Source organism: Pleurodeles waltl, chromosome 6, assembly GCF_031143425.1.
Source record: "Pleurodeles waltl isolate 20211129_DDA chromosome 6, aPleWal1.hap1.20221129, whole genome shotgun sequence".
In the NCBI taxonomy this organism is placed as follows: Eukaryota; Metazoa; Chordata; class Amphibia; order Caudata; family Salamandridae; genus Pleurodeles; species Pleurodeles waltl.
Genome location: NC_090445.1, coordinates 206,227,804 through 206,243,046, shown reverse-complemented (window position 1 = coordinate 206,243,046; position 15,243 = coordinate 206,227,804). Strand labels below are relative to the sequence as shown.

The 15,243-nt window shown below is 46.2% G+C and overlaps 1 protein-coding gene across 4 annotated transcripts in view; it reads left to right on the top strand.

Moving 5' to 3' along the window:
* Positions 1–286: 286 nt before the first annotated feature.
* Positions 287–15,243, top strand: part of MPP2 (MAGUK p55 scaffold protein 2) — a 382,718-nt gene continuing 367,761 nt past the window's right edge. For 2 of the 4 annotated variants that reach the window (XM_069237836.1, XM_069237834.1), the window contains exon 1: positions 297–402. The gene's annotated coding sequence lies outside the window, so the exon portion shown is untranslated. Of the gene's footprint in view, positions 403–15,243 lie in introns of all 4 variants that reach the window. The other 2 variants (XM_069237839.1, XM_069237838.1) reach the window with 2 other exon arrangements.

Here is a 15,243-nt window from a genome sequence, read left to right as displayed (position 1 = left end):
GATTCTTACAAAACAGCATTCCACATGCATTTGACTTCTTCTTCGGAGATACAGAGTTTAACGACATTTGTTTTTAAGATTTCTCCGGTCCGAGATATTTGACGGGGCTACCAAAAGGGCATGTGCAAATTTAACAGCTTCCGATTTTCCTACGTCAAGTGCAAGAATTATAGTGTGTGATTCCGGTTCATCATCTGTTATTAAATCACGCGCACTACAGTAGGCCCCACTGGAGTGCCAGGCATCGCCCCTTTAAGAATACACAGCTGCCTGCGCAGAGATTGGAGAGGGAGCTGCAGAGGGGCGCATCGGAGACAGCACTAAGTGGCTGCACTGGCGGGGGGCTCCAAGCATAGGCGCGAGGAACGGAGCTACCGGAAAAGGGGGCGTACCCTAGGGAAGGTAAGGTTAATAGGAGAACCCCATCTCAGTAATCCCGGGTCCTACGACCTTAAGACTGGAGCTGGGGCGAGATGGGTTTTAAACACCTGTCTTCTGCTTGCTTCATTTGTGGCCTGCAAACGCAGACACTGCGCGAGAACACTGTGCTGGGATACCTTTTCACTGTCTGCAGCCTTTCATCAGAAAATATTTTTGCATGCATGGTATGTATGCATTCACGAGTTGTGACTTGGTGTTCAGTATCGCAGGCTATCCACGGGCACTAGCACTACTCTCACAGGGAGCACACTGCACACCCATCTGAAACACATATTTGTTATGACAGCGTAGCGCATACGTGAGTACAGTTACAGGCAGCGCTTGCACGTCTGCTACCACAACCCATGTAGGAATACTGACTATTACCTTGAGTGCCTGGATTGTCACTACCACTGGCTGTTCTCGATTATTTGTCTAATTGAAAAAAAAAATGAGTGCGGTGTGTCCATGGTCGCCTCACAAACAGTGCATGCATAGCTCCTATTACAGGCAGGTACGTGCATGTAATTCTATTACCACAAGCAGTCCCTGGTCCTGTGTGACAGGCAGTGCATGTTTATCTACTTGTACAGGCCTGTAGGTATCTTCGGTCACAAGCAGTGCATGCATCTCTACTGTTGCAAGCAGTGTTTTTGATCTTGCAGTATGTGGCCATTATCATAGGCAGCATGTGTGTGCCTAGGCAGAACATAGCATTTAAAAAAGCCACTACGTGCATGTCTGCTGATAATGGCAGCTCTGACATATCTATTATTTTTTGTGTGTAGTATATGCACCTATTATATCAAAGGTAATAAAGGCACACAGGACTAGGGGCCATATTCCCATTGACACAGAATGGGTAAAACCCTTTGATACATCTGGCCCCAGGTGTGTAAAACCATTTTGCATTTGCAAAGCCAACAACTCGCAAAATCACTGGTTTGCAAACGGAACATGTTGTTGCGATGTACTAACTTGATTTTGTGAGCCAGAAATGCATTTCTGACTCAACAAAATTAGTTTAAACACACATGTCGAATCACAGTTATGAAGAGGCGTGAAAGGGCTTCCAAGCTGCGATTCAGAATGATATGTAACAATGCTTTGCATCTGCAGTTGCAAACCATCAATCAGCTACCTGAATGGAGGTGGTAGCTGATTTCCAAAGACGAAGGGGCCCTCTTCCCATTTGGCAATTGAGTTGGCAACCTTGGGGAAAGTAGGCAGTGACCAAGGGGACCAATAACGAGCCCCGCCACTGTTTTCCAAACAGGAAACTTTCATATTTTTAAAAGTAACACTGGTTCTTTTTAGGTGGACTGCTGTAAAAAAAAAAAAATCCTTTAGGAATGCAGAAGCAGGGGTGATGGTCTGCTGTCAGTTATTGGCCAGTGCTTGTAACCAAACACAGGGATAGCAAATTGTGACTGTAGTGTCTTGCATGTTTTATAACGGGACACTTTTGGCTTTGTACGGACTCCGTAGGAGCATGACGTAATTGCTAGAATAGAATGTAATGAAAGCTTAGTTTAGAATGTTGGAGTTCACAGGTACACGCAGGGGAATAAAGATGTGTGTACAGCTGTGTGTGTGACGTAGTCATTGGCGGGTACCCAGGCTGGGGAGGATGCTACAACTGGTGACGAGATAGGGGATAAGTTACCCAAAGAAGGATAGTGCTTTTTTGGAGAGTTTGGTGTGGTCCACGCAGACTGCTCCTGTGTGCCACATGTGCCTTAACTGAAGTGCTGAGTTGATGGTTGGCGTATGTGGAGTCAAAGCACAACTACAGCCAGTGTGAAGTGTTTGATTGTAAATAAAGCAGCATTAAGAAGTCTATGCATCGTTGGTCAAGAAGCTACAATCAATTTCATACTAAAAGGTACCGTGCTGTGACGCAAAATAAAGTTATACATTGTATGAAATGTTAATGCTGAAGGTGGATACAACCAGGTTTACAAAGCACAGTCAAAGACAATAATAATTTACCACATAAGGTTACAAATAGAAGTGCTGCAAGGCAGAGATCAATCAAGTGTCAGAAAATGCAAACTAAAGTATAACAAGCATTTGCAGTGCAATGCAATAGGTCTCACATTTTCTTTAGTTAGCTCTATTGACATTGTAAACTCAGAACTGGACTTTTCTTGCCATATAAATTGCCTCATAATTTCGTCCTTTCCTGCCATGTTTTGGTAGTCACTGGTGGGTACTGTTAACAGAATGAAAAGTCTTGCAAGCATTTCAACAAAGCTCTAATGAAGTTAATAGCAGAGCAGCCTGAGAAGATTTATTGCCCCAATAAAGGAGATAGGGAATGCCATGTGTGCAGATATCTCTGAAGGCTGGCAGGGAGGGGGCTTGGAGAGAGACTCCAGATGAGGCTCTGCAAGTTTCACATCATTGCTTCTAGATTTAGCTACATTCTTCCAGAAAGGGCATATTGCGGCTTTCGTGAGCAGTGAGGTAAATGACCAGCTGTTTATTTAGTAAAATAAGCTTATTTTAGGAGCCAGATGTAAATGAGGGCAGCACTGAAATAAAGCCAATACAATTGTCAGCGATATGGGAGGAGGTGGGAGGAACAGAATGCTGCAATAAAACACAGGCAGCTACCAGCCTAAAACACCCACAGTGAAAAGTGAGCAACTAAGAAATAACAAACGTAGTCTATCACAGCAACAGATAAAGAAACCAAAGTGGAATAATACAGTAGTTGGTCACTGCTCTGAAACAGAAAAAGGAGGGAGAAAAAGGCAGAACTGACCACTAGCGAGCAAGAATTTGCAAAGGACACTACAACCAACAAATGAAATCGGTTTAAGCCATAAGAAGTATTCTAAAAGTATACACGGGGTCAAACGCTTATGCTTGACCTAAAAAGGATGAAATAAACGACTTACTGTGCCTGCTAAAGAGAGTCATCGTGCCATAGCAGTAGACGAAGTAGCTCAAGGAGAAGTGCTTAGGGTTGTGCTTACAGAGCTGGCCATACCCAAAGCAGTTGCTTCCCAAGTTGCCAAGTGGGGTTTAGAACAACTTCATAGGTCTTCAAAGAGCAAAGAGTTGAAGGCAACTGTTGGATTTGTAAAATTTGAGGATGGCAGGCAAGAGAGAAGACACCATTCCAGTTAATGTTAAAGACGATCTTGAGGCCCACACATGAAAGGACTCTAGAGAAAGTTTGCGTAAACACGATCAAACATCCTCAAAGAGCATGGTACTTTCAAGTTGCACATTAATTACAATACTGCCACCTTCTTGAAACCACCACCACCTTTCAGTTCCGCCAAAAAGCAATATATTTGCAATAGAAGATTTCATTGATACACTTCAAGATACTGATAACAGAAAGATGATCAAGAACATCAAAAATCTTGCTGGTGATGGTATAAAAGAAGTCATAAAGAAAATGCCGAGAACTGACGAAGAAGTCACATACCGTCAGAATGAAAATGCTTTGATTCGCAAGTTCAATCCAGTACTAAATGTTGATTACGAATGATACGTTTTCAGTCAAGAACGCCAAAGAGTTGGTAAAATGATTGCTGAATTTGTGGAAAGACTCGATGCACTCATCAACCACTGTAAGTTTAATAAATCCAATGATGAAGAAGCTATGTGTCTTAGAGTTATTGATGGATGATTGTCAGATTCATTCAGATGATGAATCCTGAGAAACACTTAGGGAGTTATTCTAACTTTGGAGGAGTGTTAATCCGTCCCAAAAGTGACGGTAAAGTGACGGATATACCACCAGCCGTATTACGAGTTCCATAGGATATAATGGACTCGTAATACGGCTGGTGGTAAATCCGTCACTTTTCCGTCACTTTTGGGACGGATTAACACCTCCTCCAAAGTTAGAATAACCCCCTTAGTCTGGAGCAAGTTTTGATGGATGCCAGAGCTGAGGCACGTGCTGAGAAACAAGCTGCTGACATGGAGGCCGGAGATGCCGAGATCGAGTCAGTCATGAGTGTTAAAAGTAACCCAAAGCAAAAGAGTGAAGGACACAAAGCGATGTGTACACATAAAAATAAGTTTTTTAGAGTGGATTTCCGTTTCCACATGAAGGAAAGTGTCCTGCCATTGGACAGATATGTAAAGACTGTAGGAAAAAGAACCATTTTGTTACGGTGTGTAAAGCGAAAGAAAAAGTGTGTCACAACAGGAAGACAAAATTGCCACCAGAACGTTCCAGAAGCAACTTTCGACATTCAAGGCTAAGTGGCAACAGTAGAGGCAAATTGATACTAAACGAAGTTGATTGTCATCTAAATCCTTATCAAACAGTTCATCAGTCTCAATCACAAGTGAAAGTGAAGAAAGTGATTGTGCCATGTTGATGTTTCCCTCCGAGAAATGTGCAAATGTTGGACTGTTCACATGTGAAAAATATGTCTGTCAAAGAAAAGTCGACATGCCAAAGCAGAAAAGTCATACAAACAATGTCCAAAAATTACCTTGAAAATAAATGGGTGTTCATTCCCTTTCATTATCGACAGTGGTGCTTCGATAAACATGATTCCTGAAGAGAAATGCAATGAACTATCTCCATTACGGCAGCTTACGCCATTGGAGACCAAAATGTATCCTTGGGCTGCATCGATACCCATAAAGAGTCAAGGTTAATTTGTAGTGACAGTGAAAAATAAGAAAATTAATATACAAGCACCAGTCTATGTGCTTCAAGGTACGCATTATCTGCCTGTTTACTCATTTTTAACACAGCTGCTGATATAGGATTGATTTCTATGAATTACAACATGAATGCGCATCACAAAATAGAACTGCACTGACCTCCTGTCAGCGTCTGCTGCCCTCCCCAGCTCCTTTGGCTCTTGCTGTTGCCTCTGCCTTTTCTGGGACAAATTGAGAGTCTCCTGACTCTCAGTTTGAGGCCCTGCTCCACCCGCAGGCTCGTCCCTGCTCCTCATCCCTGGTTGTCTAGTGGCAATCACAAGTATGGGTTTTTCCTTTTCTCTCTGTCGCTCTTCACTCTTGCGTTTTCTGCCTTTTTCTTCTATCATCCCTAATTTTTCTCTGGTTATTTTTCCTTTCTCCACTCTTTCCTCTGCCCCTTCTCCCCCTTTCCTGCCCTCCCATCACCCATCTGTCTGCCCCCCCCCAGTACCCTCCCCTTCTTAATGGTAGCCGCAGCGCTGTGAGAGGGCAACTGCACTGACCTCCTGGTCAGCGTCTGCTGCACTCTCCAGCTCCTCTGGCTGCTGTTGCTGCCTCTGCCCTTGCTTGGGCTTGGTTGAACTGAGAGTTGCCTACATTACTTTGATCATCATGTCAAGCACACTAGCTGCTATCTCGTTAGCCCAGATTATAACTGCCACAAGCCATAGTGATCATAGTGATCTGCTGAAGTTAAAAGACATACGGTCAAATTTAGATCTTGGTGGAAGGGAATATTCTGTCACAAACGTGACGGATATCCCATATGCTGTATTTGGATCCCATTATATTCTTTGGAGATCGTAATACGGCAGACGGGATATCTGTCACATTTGTGACAAAGTATTCCATCCGTCGAGATCTAAATCAGGCCCTTAATTATGCCTCAGTCATGAAACGGACACAATAGACCTCTGGTGAGATTTGGTGATCACCTGACAGATGTGCAAAAGAAAATCCGATGCTCCCTATGATGCTTAACTTCTCCAAGTGGTGTCTACCAAGGGACACATGGTGACTGCCCAGCACCCTGGGAAGTCTGTTACCAGAGACTTTTCTCATTTTGGGCCTATGATTCATTGGTCTTCAACTTGAAAGGGTGAAAGCTGACCCTGAAAACTCACTGACTGCTGCTGCCTCTTTACCATTCTCAGCAATCTCTGACACTGAAGATGACAGCTCACAGCTTCCAGTAACCAGATTGGGTGGTATGATCAGCCCTCCAAGAAGATTAATCGTAGATGTGTAGTTTTACATATTTCTATATATATGTATATGTTTTCTTATTTTATAAAAATTGTAGTTTTTCATTTAACAGAGGGGGAGATGTAGTGACTTGCACGTTTTATAACAGAACGCTTTTGGCTTAGAACAGACTCCGTAGCAGTGTGACGTAATTGCTGGAATAGAATGTAATGAAAGCTTATTTTAGAATATTGGAGTTCACAGGTACATGCAGAGGAATAAAGATGTGAGATTTACAGCTCCTGGGGTGGTGTAGTCGCTGGCGGGTACCCATTCTAGGGAGGACGGTACAGTTACCGGCATGTAGCTAAAGATTTTGTGATGCAACCTAATAATGCGTAGGTTGTAGTACAAAATAAAATACTAGTGATCGATTTGCAAACAGTTTTATAGTACACCTCCTCTATGGTATCCAGCAGGATCAAAATAATGGAGTGCAATTCATTACAGTGCAAAGTACTTTATTAGCATGACCTGACAGCCAAGAATTACAGAAGTAAATATGTGAAAAACATTAACTACTGCAGCCTTTGCTGTCGTAGTTGCTTGAGGTCAAGACTGGTTCTAAGTCTGTGCTTTCGGCATTTCGTCTCTTCCAGAGCATGCTTAATATATTTTTCTGCCCACAATGCATCTTTCTTAGTATGGAGCACAGTTCCTCTTCGGCACTTTTGAAAGCAAACACTAATTTTTCTTTCCAGAATGTGGGACAGATAAGTGTCCTGAACATTTTGCTAAGCAGTACAGTAGACGAGAAGATGTCTGTTGGTCTCTTCTACTCTGAGGTCGCACAGGTGGAAGATTCAATAAAGTCATCTGTCACCCAGTGCCCATTTCCAGCTTGTGATCACTCTCTCTGCACTTGTCTGTGCTTTCTTTTTGGTTATGGGGGAAGAGTATTCTGCAGTATCAGCTTTTCTTGGATGTGAACATCCTAGCTTGTGGTGTTACCCAAGAATGCTTACATCAAGCGTTTTCTCTAATCCTCACCAATTCACCCCACCTTGTTGTGGTTACTCATCCTTGAATTTTGTTGGAGTAGGGTGGGTTTCTCCATGGAGAATGTATGGCTGTGAGATTATATTCTGCTATTCTTTTGTTTCTTAGGATGGTTTGGCTATTTAGTCTATCAGCGCCTATTAGTTAAGGCCATTTTGGGTCACTTGTCTTGATGTGGCCCTGGAATGTAAATCAGCAACCAGGGATCCCTCCCAGTTCTACCCTGCATCCATTGTTTGGACAGTTTCCGCAGACACACACAGAATTTATTTGCAGATAATGGGGGTTAGGATTTCCTTCAGACATTTGTTCTATCCTTATTATTATTTTTGGTATTAAATTCTGTACTTTATTCCTAAAGAATAAGTTGGTGGCCAGGCTTTTATATATTGATTCTTATGATTTGAGGAATGCTTGCTATTCAGCTGTGGATAGCCTTGAATAGACAGCGGGAATTTTCTTGAAGTGTTTTATTTACATTGGCTGAGCATTTTGCGAGCATTTTGTCCATCGCCTTTTGTTGTTTTAATTTGATGCACTTCTTGCAACAGGTGTGCCAGGATGTGATTCCCTTCCATGCTGTACCACATGATGCAAGCCGCACATCACTGATAAGGCCCAAAAAGGGTGAGAGCACACTGGGGTCACTTGTGATCCCATTCTGAAAGAATCTTCCCTGGCAGTTCAAGCTGGACTGTTGCTATTGGAGCAGAACCAAGACTGATTTACATAAGGTTGCTCCCAGCGGCGTAGCTTCCTGGGGAGTGCTTGGGGTGTTATAGCCCCCCTCATAATACATTTATTTTCTGATAAATAGTTGGGCACTGGTGCTTTCAGTCAGGTATAGTGAGCTGTCAGTCAGATTTCAGCAGGAATTTTTACATACACATAGACAAAATCGCACACACTCTGTGCTTTGAAAGTCCTCAAAATATTGGTTATTTTACAAAATATAGTTTTTTCTTTCCTAGTACTTCTACCAATCTGCATTCCTCTCCCTTTCCACTGCCCCTTATGCCCCTCTCATGCACCCTGGTTTTGGTATAATGTATTTAAACATTATGGGGGTCATTCTGACCCCGGCGGTCGCCGGGGCCAGGGTCGGCGGGAGCACCGCCGACAGACCGGCGGTGCCCCGCAGGGCATTCTGACCGCGGCGGTTCGGCCGCGGTCAGATGCGGGAAACCGGCGGTCTCCCGCCGGTTTCCCGCCGGTTTCCCGCCGGTTTCCCGCTGCCCTGCAGAATCCTCCATGGCGGCGGAGCGCGCTCCGCCGCCATGGGGATTCTGACACCCCCTACCGCCATCCTGTTCCTGGCGGGACTCCCGCCAGGAACAGGATGGCGGTAGGGGGTGTTTTGGGGCATGGGCACTGCAGGGGCCCCCGTAAGAGGGCCCCACAAAGTATTTCAGTGTCTGCTATGCAGACACTGAAATACGCGACGGGTGCCACTGCACCCGTCGCACCTTCCCACTACGCCGGCTCAATTCTGAGCCGGCGTCCTCGTGGGAAGGTTGATTTGCCCTGGGCTGGCGGGCGGCCTTTTGGCGGCCGCCCGCCAGCCCAGGGCAAATCCCAAAATACCCTCAGCGGTCTTTCGACCGCGGAGCGGTATTTTGGTGGGGGAACTCTGGCGGGCGGCCTCCGCCGCCCGTCAGGGTCAAATGACCCCCTATATGCTAGCCTGATTGCGGTAAAATCTGAAGCTTCCTCCCCTCTCCCTCCATCATACTGACCAATCTACACCCCTGGTTGCTCCCCGTATCTGGAGTGGTGCGGTGCCAAAAAAGAGTATGGACTTGAATGACGCTCAAGCATTTGGCAGTGACTGAGATTTTAACGTTTGTTGTATTAAAGTCACAACCTGGGATGCTCAGATAGGCATCGTGTGCTCACAGTGCCACAGAGTTCAAGCTTCACCTCACTGATGAGGCCGAACAAGTCAGAAACAGCTCTGTGATTGGTTGAGTTCTCATTCATAGAGCACAGGGCCCAGCAGTTTGTTCTGACCTGTTCCTATTGGAAATAGCCTGAGAAGAATATAAGGTCTGAATCTCTTAACAGGGAAATAGAAGAACCAAACAAATGATCACCAAGGCAGCTGTGTTGCTGATCTTATCCTTTGTGTCACCTTTGTGTCACCTTAAACAGAAAGGTTTTGAGGGGTTTGGCGAAGGCAGGCGTTTTGTTTTTGCTTTCGCATAGAAAACGTTTTACCTCGAGGTCCTGATGACTTTTTACTCCCTTTGTGGGTGTTCTGTCTTTGGTATGGAGGGTTTTGGGCCATTGCACATCCTTCTCTAATGGCATAGGCTTAGAATCCTTCAGCATGGAAAGGTGGCACGACTATGAGTTCATCTCAGGCGAGTGCCACATGAAAAAAGGCACTTTGTCCTAGACCCCTGTGATACACTCCTGTCATTGTGATGCTCTTCATTGTGAGACTGCCCGGTATCTCAGCTCTAACTCAAGACTGCATTTTCTGTGCCCCATGACATTCCCCGGGGGAGGAACCCTTAGTAGTCTCCAGACTGCTAGGAACTAGTCTTGATTAAAAATGTGTTTCTTGCCTTGTGTTCCTTAAGTAGAAATTCCAAAAGTCCCAATGAGGGTAACACTGCCAGGTATGTTGCCACGTGGTCTGTGGTGGCACTTGCACCGAAGGTCGTTCTTGTGATGATTAACCTCTGAGAAAAGCTGTCTGCAAGAATCACAATAGCCCCATTCTTTTAAAACCTTGAGCTGCGGCACACGAGTGGGTTCCCACCATAAGAGTTAAAGGTGACGAGGTGAGGGTTAAGGGGGGAGGTTGTAAAATCCACTCAGGAGAATGAGAAAATGAAAACAGGCCCAGTGAAAGGGAAAACCTCTGCCAGCCTGTTCAGTTCCCTTGGCAAAGTGTAGAACTGGGACCCTGGAAACTAGCAGGTGTTTAGAGGACATATATAGGTGTGGGAGGGACCATCACTTGCAGTAGGAGAAGTAAGGCTGTAGCCTTAGAGTGCCACATTGAGTAGCAGTACTACAGAAGGGCCAAGAATGATCATTTTAAAAACAATGTATGGGGAGACCTCAACTGTGCAAGGGCGCCCTGGTTGCCATCCTGTGACCAGACATCCTAGCAGTGTGAAGGAGATACTGGTTGTGTCATTACTACTGTTAGAAGCAGGGCATGTTTTTATCACAGACAGTACGGACATACATAGCATCATATGTAGGTTTTACATACTAACACATCTCCTATCCCAGGCGGTACATATACATCCACTGTTAGAAGCATTGCTCACATGTTTGCGACTTGAGGCAGTTGATGGACATACAGAGTTACAGGGAGCTCATGCATACACAGAATGCACATAAATACTTACCATTAAGAGCAGCTGATGCACACCTACTATCACAAGCAGTACATGTGTGTCCACTTCAGCAGGCCGTTCATGGGTACCTATTATCCTGAATAACACGCTGTGGGTTCCAGCCTTCAAGCATTGTTTTTATGCATATTTCTTATTGAAGGCAATACATGCAGTTCTGCTGTCGCAAGTAGGGCATGTCTACCTGTTGTTGTAGACCCCACACATGTATACATTCTGAGGTTATACAGACCAGTGCATGGGCATAAGCAGTCAATATGCGTCAAGGCTTCAAGCAAGCAAGACATACCAGGTGCACGAGTAGTGCATACATGCCAGTATCTGATTCTGCCAGTACTTACAGGTAGCACACGCAGTGCATATATGTCAGTATCTGAGGCATGCACTATCTGTGAACAGCACATGCAGTGCATATATGCCAGTATCTGAGGCTGCCAATACCTGTAAGTAGCACACACAGTGCATTCATGTCAGTTCTGAAGCACGCACTACCTATGAGTCGCACAAGAAGTGCATGCATGTCAGTATCTGAGGCATGCACTAACTATGAGTAGCACACACAGTGCACACATGCCAGTATCTAAGGCTGCCAATATCTGTAAGTAGCACACACAGTGCATTCATGTCAGTTCTGAAGCACGCACTACCTATGAGTCGCACAAGAAGTGCATGCATGTCACTATCTGAGGCACGCACTACCTATGAGTAGCACACACAGTGCATACATGCGAGTATCTGAGGCTGTCAATACCTGTAAGTAGCACACGCTGTGCATCCACTTCCGTATCTGAGGCATGCACTAACTGTGAGTCGCACACAAAGTGCATGCATGTGACTATCTGAGGCATGCACTGCCTACGAGTAGCACACGCAGTGCATGCATGTCAGTATTTGAGTCATGCACTATCACTGGGTAGGACAATCAGTGCCTACAGGTCAGTATCTGAGGCATGCACTACCTGTGGGTAGAGCAAGCAGTGCATACACGTCAGTATCTGCAGCAGGCAGTATATGTGAGTAGCACACAGTGTATACATGTCAGTCTCTGAGGCATGCACTGCCAGTGAGTAGCACAGGCAGTACATACATGTCAGTATCTGAGGCAACCAATGCCTAAAAGTACCGCAAGCAGTGCATACATACCCGTTTCCGAGGACGTTTGTACATGTCAATAGTATCTGAGACACATCATGGATATTACACATTGATGGGGACAGTTCATGCCCCGCACATACCAGCGCACACTTTTAAATGCATGGCACTGTTTCAGTCCCATTTGTCCTAGCTATGGCTTAGTTATTAAAGACACATTTTCTGCATTCAACCAATAATCTGCGACACTGCCCGGGCTGTGAGTGAATGGGGGACCCCTCTTCGGGGATCTATGTGTCATCTCTCCACCGATGCGATGTACATTCTAGATAATGAATACCCTGGCTGAGCGCATGAAGCAGCATGCCCCAGAGTACGGAACACCCTCCACACATCGGTTCTGTCTGAAAGTCTCTAAAACAGATTATGGGAAGCGAGGGTTTTCATATTTTGGCACAGCATTACTACTGGACAGAAATGACTGCAGTGCATATATTTCAAGGAATGGATGGATTACCTGGCAGGAAGCAGCTGGTGGATTAATCGAACATGTCCTTACATTCCATCACAAAGCAGAAGTGCTCCTGTAGCAGTCACCGGCATCAGGTTCAGAGGTGCCAAGAACAGGCAGCCATGGCCTCAGGTTCAGAAGTGCTCCTGTATAGGTCATTGGTATCAGGGTCAGAGGTACACTGGCAACTAGTCCAGACGTGATGCTGTTTTGGCCACATCGGCCACAGGTTCAGAAGTAATCCTGTATTGGCTGTATTGACCTCAGGTTCAGAAATGAACCTGTATAGGCCAGATTGCCCTCAGGTTCGGAAGTGATCCTGTATAGGCCACATTGGCCTCATGATCAGAGGCACCTACTGCAGACGTGTTGCTGTATAGGCATTGGCTTCACACTCAGAGGAGTTCCGATATGAAATATTGTCATCAGGTTATTCATCTAATTTGAAGTTTTGTACAGACCCATGTGTCCACTTCCAGTTATTTCTAAGCCCTACAGAGGTTCAGAAGAATCAACCGTTCCAGTATGCTTAACCTTTATTTCTTACAGCGAGCCTCAAAGCTCGCTTGCGGTTCCCAACGCCCATTTCTCGCCTCCCCAACACCCCTCCCAGAACCTACTTAATGCAGGCCGTAGCACGGCTGCGCAGTGGACATGTGCAGTGGGTGCGCCAGCAGCACACCAAAGGTGCGCTAAAGGCAAACCCATTTTCACCCGTCTGCGCCTGGTGGTGTCCAGCGCTAGGAACCCTGGCCCTCGGGTCACCCACAGGTACCCCACCGCAGATCTCTGAGCCCTGGACGATGCAACAACTGCTGCCTCGCATCTCCTCGCTCCACAGTTGTTTCTACACCTGCAGCTTAGGACCACCCGCCCTCACAGAAATCTGCACCATACCCACCCTGCAGACCTACACCACCCTGGAACCAATCCAATGCCTCCTGATCAGTGCCAAATCGCCCTGCAAACACGCCACTGACGTCTGGGACACCATCTCCACCCTTAATCTGGATGTAAGGTTCATCACAGAGATCTGGCACAAACCCTCCTCAGCCCCTGACATCGCCACTGCAGGGCCCAACGGCTACAGGATGATACACCGGGACTACACCAACAAACACAGGGACAGCATCACCATCATCTACAAAGAATCAGTATACTGCACCACCACCGAAGACGACACCACACCGACCATGGAACATCTGAATTTCCAACTCCACACCAACAACAAAACAACCCTCAAAGACACCCTCACTTACAGACTCCCAGGACCACGCACCGGCCTCTGCAACAGCATCACAAACTTCATCACCCCACTCATCATTGAATCCAAGCACTGCATCTTCCTTGGATACCTCAACTTACATCTGCATGACCCTACAGACACTGACTCTGTCAACCTCTTGGAACAAATGGACAACATCAGCCTCACCCAGTTGGTCACAGACCCCACACACAGAGCAGGACACACACTGGACCCTGTCTTCACATCCAGCAACAGTCAAATACAGCCACACCACAGTACTCACCTGGACCGACCACTACATCGTCCACCTCTCCATCACAGGATCACTACGCACCAGCCCAACCCTCCTAGAACCTCCTTCTGTAGCTGGAGCCAAGTGATATAGACCCAATGGACAGACGCCCTCAACACCACCTAGCCTGATGCCTCAACCATCCTAAAGCATGCAGTCAAGAGCTTCAATACCTGGATCACCAATGCCGCTGACCGAGGTACCTCCATCAAACCAGCCAAAACCCTCAAATCCACCTCAGAAGCCAGCTGGTGCACACCAGTATTCAGCACAATGAAACATGAATTAAAAAAAAAAAATAGAGAGAAGATGGCGCACCAGCAGAGATGGCACAGACCGAGCCACCTTCAAGTCAGCCCTCACCAAATACCACCAACAGCTCAAATATGTGAAAAAGAAAAAGAATGCCCTTGCAGACCACATCGAGGCTAGCACCAACCACACCAAAGAACTCTTCACCATCGTCTGAAACTTCTCCTGCCCAACAGCCACTGAGAACACGATCCCCCATCACAGGAACTCTGTGATGCTCTAGCAAACCACTTCCACAACAAGATAGCTACCATCTACAGGAACTTTGCGCTCCAACCCACCGACCTCCTTCGCATCCTCATTTCAATGGAAGCCCTCCCTGACCAACATCTCACCGCATGGGAGCAGTTCACCATACCGGACACTACCCCCATCATAAACGCCATACACTTTGGAGAACAAACTGCCTCGCTGCCTCTCCAACCTAGGTAGCAATGTGATTAGCAACCAGCTCACCACCATCCTCAACACATCCATCGTCATAGCGTTCTTTCCCGAAGCATGGAAATATACACAGGTCAGACCTCACCTCAAGAAACCATCTACAGACCCCTGTGAACTCCAGAACTACTCCCCATCTCGCTGCTCCCGTCTTCCACCAAAGTCCTGGAGATGGTAATCAACCGTCAGCTCACTGAATACCTGGAGAGAAACAACTTGCTAGACATGTCCCAATCGGGTTTTCGGGCCAATCACAGCACCAAGACCACTCTGATCGAATGCCAGGGACGACATCTGCACCCTACTCGGCAGATGAGAATTGGCCGCCCTGATCCTTTTCGACCTATCTGCAGCCTTTGACACCGTTTCCCACCACACACTCACCAAAAGACTGCACCAGATTGGAATCAAGGAAGACACACTCAGATGGATTGCATCCTTCCTCACTGGATGCACACAAAGAATCCGCCTCTCCCCTTCATCTCAAAACCCACTACCACCGTATGCACTGTTTCGCAAGGCTCATCCCTCAGCCCCACCCTCTTTAACGCCTACATGACGCCTCTGGCCAACCTCATCAGAACCCATGATATCAACATTATATCGTACGCCGATGACACTC